This window comes from Scyliorhinus torazame, chromosome 19 (assembly GCF_047496885.1).
Source record: "Scyliorhinus torazame isolate Kashiwa2021f chromosome 19, sScyTor2.1, whole genome shotgun sequence".
In the NCBI taxonomy this organism is placed as follows: Eukaryota; Metazoa; Chordata; class Chondrichthyes; order Carcharhiniformes; family Scyliorhinidae; genus Scyliorhinus; species Scyliorhinus torazame.
Window position 1 is genome coordinate 74891184 of NC_092725.1, and position 15006 is coordinate 74906189.

The 15006-nt window shown below is 49.0% G+C and overlaps 1 protein-coding gene across 6 annotated transcripts in view; it reads left to right on the plus strand.

The window, feature by feature from the left end:
* The window catches only part of LOC140396227 (FYVE, RhoGEF and PH domain-containing protein 4-like), a 431975-nt gene that overhangs the window by 260233 nt on the left and 156736 nt on the right, over positions 1–15006 (plus strand). Inside the window, exon 1 of one of the 6 annotated variants that reach the window (XM_072484554.1) lies at positions 12517–12583. The exons of the other annotated variants lie outside the window; for them this stretch is intronic. The gene's annotated coding sequence lies outside the window, so the exon portion shown is untranslated. Of the gene's footprint in view, positions 1–12516; positions 12584–15006 lie in introns of those variants that run through there. 6 annotated transcript variants of the gene reach the window in all.

Consider the following 15006-nt stretch of genomic DNA (forward strand, 5'->3'; position numbering starts at 1 on the left):
TGTGTTAGCTCTTAGAATGATAATCAATGACTAGAACCACACATTCAATGAGCTTAAGATTAATAAGCCATTCTCTACCTTTCCTGTATAATTAAAGATTAAATACTTGAATAATCTTTTAATTGGAAGAAAATACATTATGGTATCTTAATTTAGTAGCACATGTATCAGCCATATGGCTTCAACACTTTGCATTTTCTCCCTGTGTTTCCGAGGGGTTCCTCCAGGTTTTCTGGTTTCCTCCCAGAGTCCAAAGATAGCGGGTTAGGTTGATTGGAAATGCTAAATTGCCCCTTAGTGTCTAAAGATATGCGGTTACAGGGATAGGGCATGGGGGGGTGCTCTTTCGGAGGGTTGGTGCAGACTCGATGGGCTGAATGGCCTGTTTCTGCACTGTAGTAATTTTAACACAAAACTTGGTCAGTTAATTTTGGGCGCAATTTAAAGTGCAAAAAACAAGGTCCCATTTTGGGCACGTACAGCAGGTGTTTCTCGGTGCCTGTAGCTATCTAACAGCTGATTTTCTTTTTGCCTCGGCAAAGAATGCACTGCCAAGGCCGTACTTACCTCACTTCCTGCACAGGCGAGCTGTGCAGGAAGAGATCAGGGAGCCATGGAAAAGGTCAAGCTGCTCGAAGAGGGAGGAAGGGGAAAGGGAGATGGACTCTCAGCAGGAGACAAAATCCACCAGGGTCTTCAGGATGTAGAGTACTCCTACCTCAACTTCAGCAAGGAACTTTGCCTCAGACATCTCTGTTTCACTACCCAGGTGGTATTTTGGGCTGGGTGGGGCAGTGCCAGGCTGGCAGTACCACTAAGGAGGTCCTTACTGAATCTACTATCTGATGCAGGCATAAATGCAGCCTCAAGCAAGACAAGGATGTCATTTACAGTGGTGTGACAGTGACACGGGCATGACATTTAATATGTCTGTTACATTCCAGGTTGGAGTTGGCGATATTCACAGCATCTTCCAGTTTGTTGTCCACTGAAATTGCTGTCTAGTTTGCTCTGCTTTTCCACCAGCTACAGTGGTATCTTTGGACCCCCCTCGGAATCCCCACCATGGCCTCCCAACACCCCACAGGGGGTCCTTGAGCCCCTCCCTCACTCCATCTCTTAAGGCCAGGCCACCCTTGGCCTGATCCCTGGCACGAGCAACCTCACACCTGGGCACTTTGGTACTGCCAGCCTGGAACCCTGGCAGTGCCCCTGCCAGCCTGACTGCCCCGCCGAGCCCAGAAGTACATCTCGGGTAGTGCAATGTGCCTGGGTGCCAGCAGGGGTGCCCAGAGCCCAGCCACTGGGGACCTCCGATAGCTTGGGAGATCCCCCCCAGATGCCAGTACGCCTGGGTCACATTTGTGTGGACCAGTGCTAAACGGCGCTATGACGAGATCTCCCTGGTGCAGGTATTAGCTCCCGGGCCTCGGGAGAATCGGGCGCAGACATATTTAAATGAACCATTCGGCTCATTTAGATATGTTAATCTGAATCTCATGAGGCTGAGATCCAGATCGCGACGTCTCACAAGATCTAATGAGTTCTCGCGAGGTGTTCCGAGGGTCGCAAATCCCACGAGAAGCCTCTCACAAGACTTAACGGTCTCGTCACGTCACCAAGTCAGTCACGAAGAGACCATTAAATTGTACCCAACTGTCCAGTGACTAAATATACTGGTAAACCCAAACCGTTATAGTTGGAGTAAGGACAGAGGGCTCCAAAACACGAGTGCATTGTGCCCCTGTTTTCGGTGCTATCGTTCCAAAATAGGGTCTGCAGCACGCATGCACAAATCTCTTCTAGGTTCACCACATGACATCTTGGGTAGGACGTTAGTGCAGGCACAAGGAGAGTCCACTGAAACTATATATTACACATAGTAGGAAAATTGTGGTGTTAACTAATGTATAGCCTGGATTAAACACCAGCTGAGCCTGTTGGAGCTCAACTGTCCAGCTAAGGCTCTTTTCTAATGTTGCACTGCTCAACATGTACTGTCAAAGTGTAGGAAACAAGTTATTCTGAAGGCAATAGGATGCTGATAAGCGAACAAGTGGTTGATCAAAATGTCATCCCTCTCAACTGATCAAATCATCAGATGTATTTTCGGACATAAGCCTTGCAGTTCAATGTGATCAATGACATATCTTGGCTGAAGGACATTTAAAATATTTTAGAATTTAGAGTACCCAATTCTTTTTGTTTTCCCAATTAAGGGATGATTTAGCGTGGCCAACCCTTTTTTAAGCCAGCTCCTCACCCAGGTCCCACGCACCCGTCCGTCCCCCAGACGGCGCCCTCCCGTCCCGACCACCTCGTCTCGTATCAGCTCCCCCTTACCCTCAGCAGCAGCAGCACCCCCCCCCCCCCCCCACTAGATTCCCCTCTAGCTTGATTGCTCCCCCCATATTGCTTCCGGGGGTCAGCTAACTCTGGCTGACCTCGGCTTCCCCCGTTTATCCTTTGACCTCCCTGCGTGTGATGCCCTATTCCTTCCTGCGCCCTTTTTCCCGCCTCAATTTCCATAGTGTGGGAAAAAACCCGCCCTTCCCTCTCGGCCCCGCAGCTAATGGCGCAGTTCCCTCATTCCCCTTCCCTGTCCCCTTTTCCACCGGCGCCCCCATTTCTTCGTGTGTCCCCCCTCGGGGGGGGGGGGGGGGGGGGGGAGAAAAAATTCCCCGTCCAACATTCTTGCATATTAGCCCTCCCCTCTCCCCACTTTACATTTCTGTGCCACCACCTCGCTACCTCTCTCCAGACATCAATTTCTCAAGTCTAGTCCAATTTCTCTTCCTGAATGAATGTCCATGCCTCCTCCGCCGTCTCAAAGTAGTGGTGTTTTCCCTGGTGTGTGACCCACAATCTTGCCGGTTGCAGCATCCCAAATTTGACTTTCTTCCTATGGAGCACCGCCTTGGCCCGATTGAAGCTCGCCCTCCTTCTCGCCACCTCCGCTCTCCAATCTTGATATACGCGTATCACCACGTTCTCCCACTTGCTGCTCCGTGTCCTCTCAGCCCAACTCAGGACCATCTCCCTGTCCCTGTAGCGATGGAACCTCACCACTATTGCTCGTGGTGTTTCCCCTGCCTTTGGTCTTCTCACGAGAACCCGGTACGCTCCCTCCACTTCCAGGGGGCCCGTTGGGGCCTCAGCTCCCATTAGAGCATGGAGCATCGTACTCACATACGCCCCAGCATCAGCCCCCTCTGTCGCTTCGGGGAGACCTAAAATCCTTAGATTCTTCCTCCTCGAGCTGTTCTCCAGGGCTTCCAGCCTTTCTATGCACCTCTTATGTAGTGCCTCATGCGTCTCCGTTTTTACCACCAGGCCCTGTATCTCGTCTTCGTTCTCGGCTGCCTTTGCCTTCACTCCACGGAGTTCCATCGCCTGGACCTTTTGTGTTTCCTTCAATCCCTCGATTGCCAGTAACATCGGCGCCAGCACCTCTTTCTTGAGCTCCTCCACACATCGTCGGAGGAACTCCTGCTGTTCCGGGCCCCATACCATCTGGGCTCCCTCGGCCGCCATCTTGCTTCTCCCTTCTCTTCCCTGCCGCTGCTCCAGAGGATCCCCCGCAATCTGGACACTGCTGTCGCTCCTTTCCATCCACACCCGGGGGGACTTCTTCCTTTGTCACCTCACACTGGGTTTGGCCGTAAAAAATTTCTGTTGGGGCTCCCGATAAGAGCCCAAAAGTCCGTTGAAACGGGAGGTGCCAAAACGTGCGGCTTAGCTGGTCATCGCCGCAACCGGAAGTCATGCAAAAAATTTTTAGCTGACAATTCTAAGGGGCGCTATGTCAAGCAGGGTCATACATTACAAAACAAGAAAATGGGAACCTCGAACTATCCTTAATACACTACACTCACTTAAACATTTCATCACTCTAACTTCCTCAACCATACAAACAAAATCATAGCCGTTTATACACATTTTTCTGGCTTGGCAGTCAAGCTCAGGATCGTACAATTGCTCTTGAACATTTCTTTATTTACAACAAAACACAAACGAATGCTCTTTATTATAGATCGCGGGGGTCGGGGGTCTGGTCGTATCCGAAAATAGGGGATCTGATCCTATATACCGGGGTGCGAGCGCGGTAGGCTCTCCTCCATTTTCTCAGATGCATAGTCTGCACGATGCAGCAGAGTATCGCCAATACCAATAGGGATTCTATCACGTATGACATGGAGTACCAGGTTATAAACCTGGCACACCAAGATGATGTGGTGTCGCTGGTGACTGGGCTCTGGGTACTGTGGGGAAGTGAATCATTAACGGCTGGGGGGGCTTGCGGTCATGGGGTTCGCGTTCACGCGCAACCAAATGTCCATGATAACGATGAGCAACGCGGAGGATGTCTTCATGGTTCTTCTTCTTTCACTTCTCTTCTCTTCTCTTGGAGCTTCTGGAGTTCTGCGGAAACAAGCATAGTGTCTGTTACTACCTTGGTTTAACATCTCGTATGATAGCCTGTCTGTCCTTTAGTGCCAATTACTCCCTTTATAATTGGTCACTATGTGTGACTCACTCATTTTTTCTCAAAAAACGAATTTCAGGACAAGACACACTTACAAATAATGAACCAGTGCGAGCCGTCTCGCAGACTGTGCGGTTTACCATCCAAATGTTTGAGGATGTAAATAGCATGTGGTTGGCAACCTAATGGTCACCTGAAACAAAACAAAACTTTTTGAACTAAAACTTTCCAAAATGAGGTACGTATGGGCCGCGAAGGGTAAGAGTTGGATGGAGTCCCCGGGTAGGACGGCGACCAATGCCGTGTCTCCCCTACCCGAGCGTAGCTGACCAGAGGGGGGTTCCCAGGCAGGGCGGGTCCCAAGCCGTTTCTCCACTGCCTGAGCAACCGACAAGAATGGGCAAGAAATGTAGTCATCGTGGGGGGTTGCCGTATTGGTTCTACCTTCGAACCAGAAGGGCTTTTACGAACGGGGGTCTGGGTTTCCGTCGACAGCCAAGTTCCGCTGAACTGGCGTCTGGGACCTTAACAAGTCTCTGCAGACAAACTGGTTCCTCTGAACTAGCGCCTGGCCAATAGCAAGTCTCTGTGGGCAAGTTCTCAGAGGTTTCGGCTGAAAAGGGGTGGGGCCGTGGAAATTTTTTTTCCGGTCTGACATACAACATTTAACAAAACACTACGAACAACATAAAACATGCAGGTTCCATCAGAAAGGACACCGTTTTCTCCCAAGCAGTTCCTTTTAAAACATCATCTGGACACCTCAGTTATCGGTTGCGAACAGGGTCGCAAAGGGGTTCTCGTTTTGGGGAGTCAGACTCAAGGCCGTCGTCTTCTCCTGGATGCCAAACTCTTGAATGTATCAGGGCGGATAGGGCTGCTTGGTATGATTTTGGATCGCTCTCATCATTCCGGACGAGTCTGTACGAATTGTCTCTGTGCCAATAGGTGGTGTCTAGTTGTGTGGGGACTGAATCGTGTTCGTCATGGTAGGTCGGTGGTGGGGTTTGTTTAGGAAAGTGATCATGAAGGGATCACTCGAATCATGGTCAGATTCGCTGGGTGTGGGTCCTATTGCATGGGGATAGTAGGGAGGCGTGCTGTGGCTATCGTCCGAGTCACAGTCGCTGTCTCTGCTGCTGCAGTCTGTGGGCGTTCCGGGGCGGGGTCGAGGTTGAGTCCGTGGCTGGGCTGGACGTGTCGGGGGATGGTAGGGTCACGTTGGCTGTGGGTGGGGCGTGGTCTGCTGCGTCGAGCATGACGCGATGTGCATGGTTAGACTGTGTTCCATATGCCTTCAGCTGGTTGATATGGAACCACGCAGTCTTTCCGTTGGGATACCTTATCTTGTAAACGGAAGGGCTTACTTTGTCCGCAATGGAGTACAGACCCGAGTACTTTGGTGACAGGAATGTGCTGGGGTTGTATACGGAGAGCATGACTTGCTGTCCTACACTGAACTCAGTCGCATGCACTGTCTTATCGAAACAGGCCTTGCTCTGTCTCTTTCTTGTGCCCAATTTCACTGCGGCTGCTAGCTGAGCCGTTTTAACATGTTCCACTAATTGTTTGACTGCGTTCTCGTGTGTGAGGGCCGTCACTTCGGGGCTGGTCAAGTCTAAACCTAATAAAAATTCTGTGCCTTTCATGGGGTATTTTTGGGTAATGCCAAATATCGTGAGGACATTCTTCATGACACGTCCCGTAAAATGGGAACCTTGGTCGGATTCAATGCTGCGAGGGAGTCCCCATCTTGTAAAGATGTGGTGGGTCAAAATCTTGGCTGTGGTCTTTGCAGTGTTTGTTCTGGCTGGGAATGCTTCCACCCATTTCGTAAACGTGTCTATCACCACGAGTACATATTTATAACCATTCCTGCAAGGGGGCAATGGTCCTATAAAATCAATCTGGAGGTTAGTCCAGGGGCCATTAACGGGTCTGGTGTGACTGAGCCGAGCCTTTTTGGCGTATCTGTCCGGATTATTCTGGGCGCAGATAAGACAATTCTCGATGTAGTGATTTACATCGTCCTTTAAATTCGGCCACCAACAAAGCTGCCTGAGGTGGGCTGCAGTGGGATCGATTCCCTGATGTCCATGACTGTCATGGATCAAACAAATCAGTTGATTCCTGTCCTGTTCAGGAACCAACATAAAGGGTGTCTTTTAACAGCACACCGTCCTGTGTGGTCAGAGCATTTTTAAACCTCTCGTAGGGTGCTGGATAGTTTCCTTTTAAAATCTCCTTGAGATTGCTATCCTGCTTCTGGGCATGCACTAGATCCTCGATCTTAGTCTGTGAGACCTGAACTGCATTCACTGGTGCGCTATCGGGGGGGGTGTCCAAACATATCCGTGCCTGGAACCTGCTTTAGCCAGTGCGTCGGCTTTTATTTTTCCAGGGGGGGAGGAACGATGGTGACTTCGAACTTTGACTATCCCAAAAGTCCTGTTCTGTGCTCTCTCTAAAATGTGATGGAGCAATGGGGCTGTGGGGAAGGGTTTTCCGTCTGCGGAAACAAATCCTCTTGCTTTCCACAGGGGCAGGAATTCCGTAAGGCTTTTGCAGACATAGAGGCTATCCGAGTATATGTCTGCTGGGCTTTGTAAGGAATCTGGGTGTTCCACTATATATGCGATGGCCGCAAGCTCTGCTGCCTGCGCGCCCAAGTGTCCTGGAAGTTTTATTGCTATTTCTTCTAGGGCGCGTCCCTGCGCGTCCTCGACGTAAATTCCGCAACCTGTTATGCGCTTCCCATCCAATATTGTGGAAGATCCATCCACATATATCTTTATGGGCTCACACGTGTCTGTGTGCTGGGGGCTCTGGGATGAACTACCTATCTTTCTGGGGGGTGTTTTCGCAATAAAGGGGCCTGTGTTGTGGTGTGGAGAGATAATTTCACATTCATGGGGGGTTCCGGGGTACTGTAGGTTGTCGGCTAAAAAGGTGTGGGTTTTTTGTCCGTTTCACAGTGATGTCCCGTCCCTGCAAAAGAAAGGTCCATCTGGCTGCTCTTATTTGACTGATTGTACCGTCCTTGAGTCGTCCGTCCAGTAAAAGTTGGGTGGGGGTGTGTTCTGTGAGGATTGCGATGGGGTTCAGTCCGGTAATGTACGAAAAATACTGAACTGCCCAAAATACTGCGAGCAGGTGCCTCTCACAGGCTGAAAATCCCTGCTCCACAGCATCTAAAATTCCGGAGGCGTAAGCTACGGGCCTTAACTGTTCGTGCCGTTCCTGGAGGAGCACGGCCGAAAGGGTGCGGTCTGTGGTTGCTACCTCTATAGCGTAAAGGGAAAGCGGGTCTGGAACTTGTAGTGCGGGGGCTGCTATGAGTGCCTGTTTTAAAGAGTCCACAGCATCCGTATGCTGCGGAAGCCATTCCCAGGGGGCTCCTTTCTTTAGGAGGTCTGAGAGGGGTACTGCCTTGCTGGCGAAACCGTCAATCTAGTTTCGGCAGTAGCCAACCAGTCCTAAAAACGACCGGAGGGCTGAAACGTTCTGGGGAAGGGGCAATTTAGCAATCGAGTCAATCCTTTTATGCTCGATCTCGCATTTACCGTGCGAGATAATTGTTCCCAAATATATCACCTTATCTTCCAAAATCTGGGCCTTTTTGGGGTTAACATTACAACCAATTGAGTGTCAGAATTCCAGGAGTTCGGACAGAAGCTCAATGTGCTCTTCCTTGGTGTCTGTCTGCAGTAGTAGGTCGTCTACATACTGAACCAGACATTCGGGGTGAGAGAATTTGGCTAAAGCATTTGCCAGCTGTCGGTGGAAAATGGAGGGGGAGTTGTGGCATCCTTGTGGAAGGCATGTCCACGTGTACTGTTGATTTTTAAGGGCGAAGGCAAATTTTACTGGCACGCCTTTGCCAATGGAATGGACCAGAATCCATTACTGATATCCAAAACCGTGAAGTATCGGGAATTGAGTCCCTGCTTGAGCATGGTCTCGGGACTTGTGGCTACTGTGGGGGCTGCTGCGGGGGTGATTTTGTTGAGTTCCCGGTAATCGATGGTCAGTCGCTATGATCCATCGGGCTTTCTCACTGGCCAAATCGGGGCATTATTAGTGGAGGCTACTGATCTAAGTACGCCCTGCTCTAATAAGCTTTCGATTACTTTTGCAATTTCTCCCTCTGCCTCTTGGGGAAATCCGTACTGCTTTTGGGGTATGGGGTCAGGTCCTGTGATCTGTACGGAGCCAGTCATCCGGCCACAGTCGTGTTTGTGGGTCGCGAATGCTGCCCTGTTCTTTTGCAGAACTGCCCTAACCTGCTTGTCCGTGCTAAGCGTGGTCGGGTTGAACCAAAATTCACCTACTGCGCTAATTTTGTTCGCGTATTCTCCTATGTTGAGCGTTGCGGGGGCTCTTGCAGATTTTGCCATTTTCCAGACACACCGGTTGACTGGATCAAATTAAAGATTGTGGGAATTCATGAAGTCGATTCCCAGAATGTGTTCTGCTGTGTGGGGCAGATCGACTAAAACCACGGGGTGCTTGGTGGTGATGTTGCCGATTTGAATGGGTACAGGGGCTGTGATGTGTCCCTGCTGTGAGTGGCCTGTAAAGCCGCTGAGGGTGATAGTGACTGTAGTGGGCCACGTGTCTTTGTGAAACAGGGTGGAGGAATTTATTGTGGTGCGGGACCCTCCTGTGTCCCATAGAAATTCGATGGGCTGTCCCTGAATTTTCGCTGCAACTACCGGTCGTCCGGACCTATCCCAAAGGGTGTTGCAGACCCAACTGGGGGAGCCAGAACACCGTCAGTCCGTTTCGTAAGGTCCGTCTGATCTGAACGGGCGCTAACACTATGAATCGGCCCTGTCTTCTTCTTACTCAGAGTGCCCGTCTGCTGGGCTCTCTGTGGCTTTCGTGGGGCATTGCATTCCCTTGCAAAATGTCCCAACTGTGCACAGTTGTAACACTCCTGTGACTTTTGTGGGGGGCTGTTCTTTCCTTCATTTACCCATGCGGGGTTCTAGTGTGTTGTAACTGCCTGTAGATCAGCATCGGCCTGCTTTTCCTCGGGATTTTTAACTGTGGGTTTGCTTTGTACAGACTACTCCCAGGTGCGGGACAATCTTTTTACGACCCACTTTTCGTTATGAGCCTCCTCTGAGGGATCATAATTGGCGCAAGCTTTTTGTCCTGTTTCTGTGGCATGGGGACAAATGGGCACGGTCTAAGTCTCCAAAGACTGCTGCAAAGTGGATCCACAGGCGTCCAGCAAACGCTGTGGGGTACTCGGTCTTCTTTTGCCTGCGTTTGTTGAGGCCATCTACGGGGTCACCCCGGTTATACCTGATCGCATCCAGGCTCGCGGTATGCATTTCTGCAAGGATGCCTCCTCCTACATTCTGTGGGTCGGGAAGGGCTGCTACGACCGAAGGGTCTAAACTTAAAACTGTGAGCTTTACATGCTCTCGCTCATCCAGGCCGTACATGGTCGCCTGCTGCTTTACTCTGGCAAGAAATGGTGGGGGTCTGAGGTGGGGAGGAATGGTGTGATTTTCTCGCACGTGTCCTGTAATTGGGTCACTGTTAAGGGGGTGGTGTATAGAAATTCCGCGTCGTCTGATATGGCTGTGCGGTGGGTGGTTACTGGGTTCATTGGAGCCTGAACTATATGCTCTGTGGGGGGTTGGGGCGCTTTCCTCTTCTGTGGCTTTCCCTGCGCACATGTTCCCTGAACATATCTCTGTGCTGTTTCATTTAATTCTTCCCAATCAGGGCCGTCTTCCTCATCTAACTTTGCTCTAAAGGTTTCCTGGAATCCTTTCTAAACTGAAAGCAGCGATTGCAGCTCTGCAATCTGCTTCCGGCACTTTGCGTGGTCTAGTGAGCTTTGTCTTTGCTCCGTGGTGGCAGCATGGAGTGCTCTTAACGCTGCCTTCAGGTCACTACACTGCCTCTGCAATGTCTCTACCTGCTTCTCTGTTTCTTCACGTACCAGGACTGCACATTGCGTGTCCTGATAGGTCTTTTCATATTGGGACTGGAAGCTGCTTAAGTGCGCCAGACAAGACTGGTGTGCTCTCTTGGCATCCTCCACCTCTCCGTCTTTTGCTGCCAACTTCCTCCTTAACTCTAAGTTCTCTTTTTCTACCTCGCTTACATCGACCGTACTCATTCGATGTATGCCTTCTACTTCTTTCCGGAGCGTCCTAACAACCTCCTCTGTGCCTCGCAACTGTGCCAAGCAGGACACGATTGCCATCGGCTTGCGAGCTTTTCCTAAGCTCTTCTTGTGGATCTCGCTCAGGGTCTCCCACCAAGTATGTCCTATACTCCCGGGGCCTGATTCCTCGTTATCACAGAATTCACTCCAAAGGGGCCATCCTTTCCCTTTGAGGTACTTCCTGATTTCTTCCTCCCAAATGGGACATTGTCCCACCCTACTGCTGCTGGTCGCTGCGACCGCAAATTCCTCTGGGTTCATGAGGCGTTGCATTGCCTGCATTGCCATCTTTCCTATCCGAATGCTGCTCTTCAAATTTGGGACAGGGGTATTAAGGCGGTGCTGTAAATACGGGTACGGCTTGCGCTACTTTCCAAAATACAAACTGCCGACAGTTTTGTCGCAACAAAAAAATCTATCAGTTTTACCTTATCGCCCTGTTAGTTACGCATGCATACACACACTTCCGAATTATGAGGATTGATCAGAACTGCTTGAACGCTTGTGGTTTTCTGTTCCCAATTGGATCTCTAATTCAAATTCTGGGTTCTGCCGGAGTGGTTATGCCACTTCTAGATCGGGTCCCGTCAGATGTCGCCAAATAATGTTGCTAACTTTCCGGTTGGTTCAATTGCTCTGTTTTATTACCTATGCTCTCGAGTCACCAGGTATCTTTATGATACCGCCACGAGGTTCAAGTCCAAGTAATGATCAATAACTTAATACACCGCTTAGTAAGATTCAAATCAAAGCACATTTATTATACACAGTAATCGCTACTCATGCACAAATTCTACGTCTAAGCTACTTCTATAACTAACAGGCCTATACTTAACTTCGGACTGGCCCACCAGGTCAGGGGAATAAATGGCCTTTCGTTCGGGTTCTGAGTCTGCGGGATACGAAGTTGGTATGGATTGGTAGCTAGGAGCGCCTATCTCGTAGCGAGCGTTGAATTAAGACTTACTTCTTTCGGTGGTCACTGCACCGGTCATGGTCAAGGTTGGTTCGCGTTGCTGGGTGACCCGGGCAGGATGAAGAGAGCGATTTGAACTTGGGGCTTAACTCTTAGTCCCCAGGGGCTTCCCGCCCTTCGGGGCAGACCCTGTACCTGGTGCTGGGTGATCTTCGTTCCAATCGCTTGGTTCGATTTCTCCAATACTGGAGCGGTTCCCTGATCGATGGGCAGTCTTGAGGTGTTCATTAACCTCTTTTGTGTTGGCTCCTGCTGGCACCGGGGAGTCTGGCTTAGTTTTGAGTGTCCCAAATGTTGCTATTGTTCCCGGGGATTGCTCATCAGTATGTAGATGGCTGCTACATTGTTATGCTGATGGTCGCTGGTATCGATGCTGTCTGGGCTTTTGCAGAGTTAAATACACAGTAAACCTGCACCTGCTGGTTTCTGTCTGTGTTGGCTGACTTTCCCATCAGCCTTTGCCGTTCGCCATTTTAAATCGGGAGTTGGTCAATTTAGGTGGCTACAAACCCATGCAGACACAGGGAGAATGCACAAACTCTACGCGGACAGTGAACCGGGGCCGGGATCTAACCCGGATCCTCGGCGACGTGAGGCAGCAGTGCTAATCACTGTGCTACAGTGCTAACCACTGCGCTACAGTGCTGCCCTGCTGAAGTATATTTTAAAAGAAGGAAGCTACATTGCTGCAAGGACAGGATTGATCGAATAAGGAACTTGGTGCAGTCATAGCTAGGTTGTTCATAGTTATCGTCACTGTTGTGCATGCCACGAGTTTGCACTGTTTCCTGATTGTGTCATTAGGAGACGAGAGAAATAGGGAAGTTGAACTAAGGAACATCTGACACTTGTGTAGTCAAAGGATTATAACTTAGAAATTGGACTAGATAATATCTACGAATACTCAATGAAATCTACAAACTAGCTAAAGGTAATTTGTTTCAATTGATGACTGTTGTCAAACTTGGGTTTGGCTCATTTATAGAGAAGACACAAATGTTATCTGGCTGTAATATTTGAACAATGATAGCACTTGTTTTTTTAAAAGTCTGTGCTAATCTGCGTGACTATCGTTTCCATCATATCTGATCCCGTGCCATTGTTACAATTTAAAATGAAAGCTGTTTCTCGGAAACAATAGTACATTTATTTTACTTCAGATTGAACACTGGGATAGAAATTGCTTTTTCTTTTTAAATTTAAAGATGTAGATATCTGTGAAACCACTACAGTACTTTGCCAGGCACGGTGGCAGAGCGGTTAGCACTGCTGCCTCACAGCACCAGGAACCCGGGTTCAATTCCAGCCTCTAGTGACTGTGTGGAGTTTGCACTTTCTCCCCGTGTCTGCGTGGGTTTCCTCCGGGTGCTCTGGTTTCCTCCCACAGTCCAAAGATGTGCAGGTTAGGTGGGGTTACGGATATAGGGCGGGGGAGTGGGCCTAGGTAGGGTGCTCTTTCAGAAGGTTGGTGCAGACTCGATGGGCCAAATGGCCTCCTTCTGCATTTATGGATCCTATGGAAGTTGATAGACACTCAAACCTCTTGGAGTATGGTACCTGAAGGAGGAGCAGATGATATCTGCGGCCTCGAATTAAGGTTGATGAGTGAGTTAGGCACAAGCATTAATAAAGGAATAACTGAGAATTATATTTTCCACAGAAGGTTTGTCTCAGTGGAGTTTTATGAATTCTTTTCTGAAATGTTTGATATTTTCATGTTTGTTACTGTTATATAAATACTAAACATAAACGCAAGGAAAGCATTAATGTAACTCCCACTTAAGCCATCACTATTTATGATCCACACCGATCTGGAAGGTCTGGGTTCAATTCTCATGCTGTGCTGAACTCTGCTCAGATGTCATTTGGGGAATACAATTGATTACCACACCCCCAACTCGGCAGGCCAGGAAATATGTAAATTGATCTGAATTCTTGGGCTGGACTAAATGCTCCTCCACCAATGGGTTTAAAGGTGAGGGGGCATCATAAATCCAGCAGACAGCCTGCCACCTCGTCTGCTTTTGTCCCCACTGCAATTTTACCAGTGGCAGCCGTGGTGTCCACCAGTGGGCCAACTGAGTCCTTTAAGTGGAATTAATGCTCATTTAAGGGTCTCATCCTCCACTGTCAGGGTTGACCCTGAGGCTGCCGCCAAGTGGCCAGTCTGTCAGATTTCCGTGCGCAGGCTGGTGGTGGGCAGGAATTAGACCCTCCTTAACTGCTTCCTGTTACCCTAGTAAGGCCCCTTTCCCAAGGTTTTACCTCCTCATTATCTTTAAAATCTGAGCCCCCACCCCATTCCCCAACTCCCCAACAATTACAAAGTTTTCATCCATCACTGGTTGCCCCCTCAAGCCTTAGAGTGTACTGCTGGCTGATACAGGACCCCTGTCTCTGAGGAGTGGAAATCCTGCTCCCAGCCTACTGTTTGGCAGTTGAATGCTGTGGGGTAACTGTCCTTCCCCTTGAAGCACTCCACTTCTTTGACAATTTAGCAGGAGCGGGTGATGGGAACGTAGCAGGGACCACATGCCTTGTATAATTCAGCCCCTTACTACTGATCATAATTCAAGGACCCTGCTACGATACGCTATTTCAACAGTTATTGGACAAGAAAGGTATGATGTAATTCATGGCTGAACAGTCTGTCAATTCTGCCTATCTTGATGGACATTTGGAAAATGCTCAGTGGTATGAGTTTCTGGGTGGCTCCTGGTATGTGTACGACATCCTCAAAAAAAGGTGGTTTCTTAATCTAATGGAAAAGAACATGTGAGAAAATGGGAGGGGACAAAAACAAGAAACAAAACAAGCTTCAATTTAATCCCAACCCAATATGATATAAGTACCAAACAGCAAGAGATGGTTATTAGAGAGAAAATACTGTGCCTCAATATTCGCCTTCATATGGAATAGTAATTGACAGCTGCTAAGCATATAAAATAAAATTAAAAGTTGTTCTGAGCCAAATATTTATTTCTAAATATGTTTCTATATCTGTTGGACTTTTTGTGTCACCTTTTAATGAGCCATAGTAGTTAGGAGATCGGGGCAGGCACGTCAAAATCTGCACTCATAAGCATAGCTCGCAGCTGGGAGCACTGGATTGATGGATTTGAGTGGTGATTGTACCCTGTATCTCAGAAATCAAAACTGTAGAGGCTTCCACTTAAAGACAAGCACCTGGCCAGAGGGTGACAGAAATCCAACTCTGTTCCTTAGCAGTGGAGGAATGTAGGTTAAATTTTCTACCACTAGCTGCTTACATAACAGGAGCTTACACTGATTATTATTTATTAGATATCGGAGCACAGATTGCCAATCTGATTTTCCAGTCTTAAAGAGCAGTGA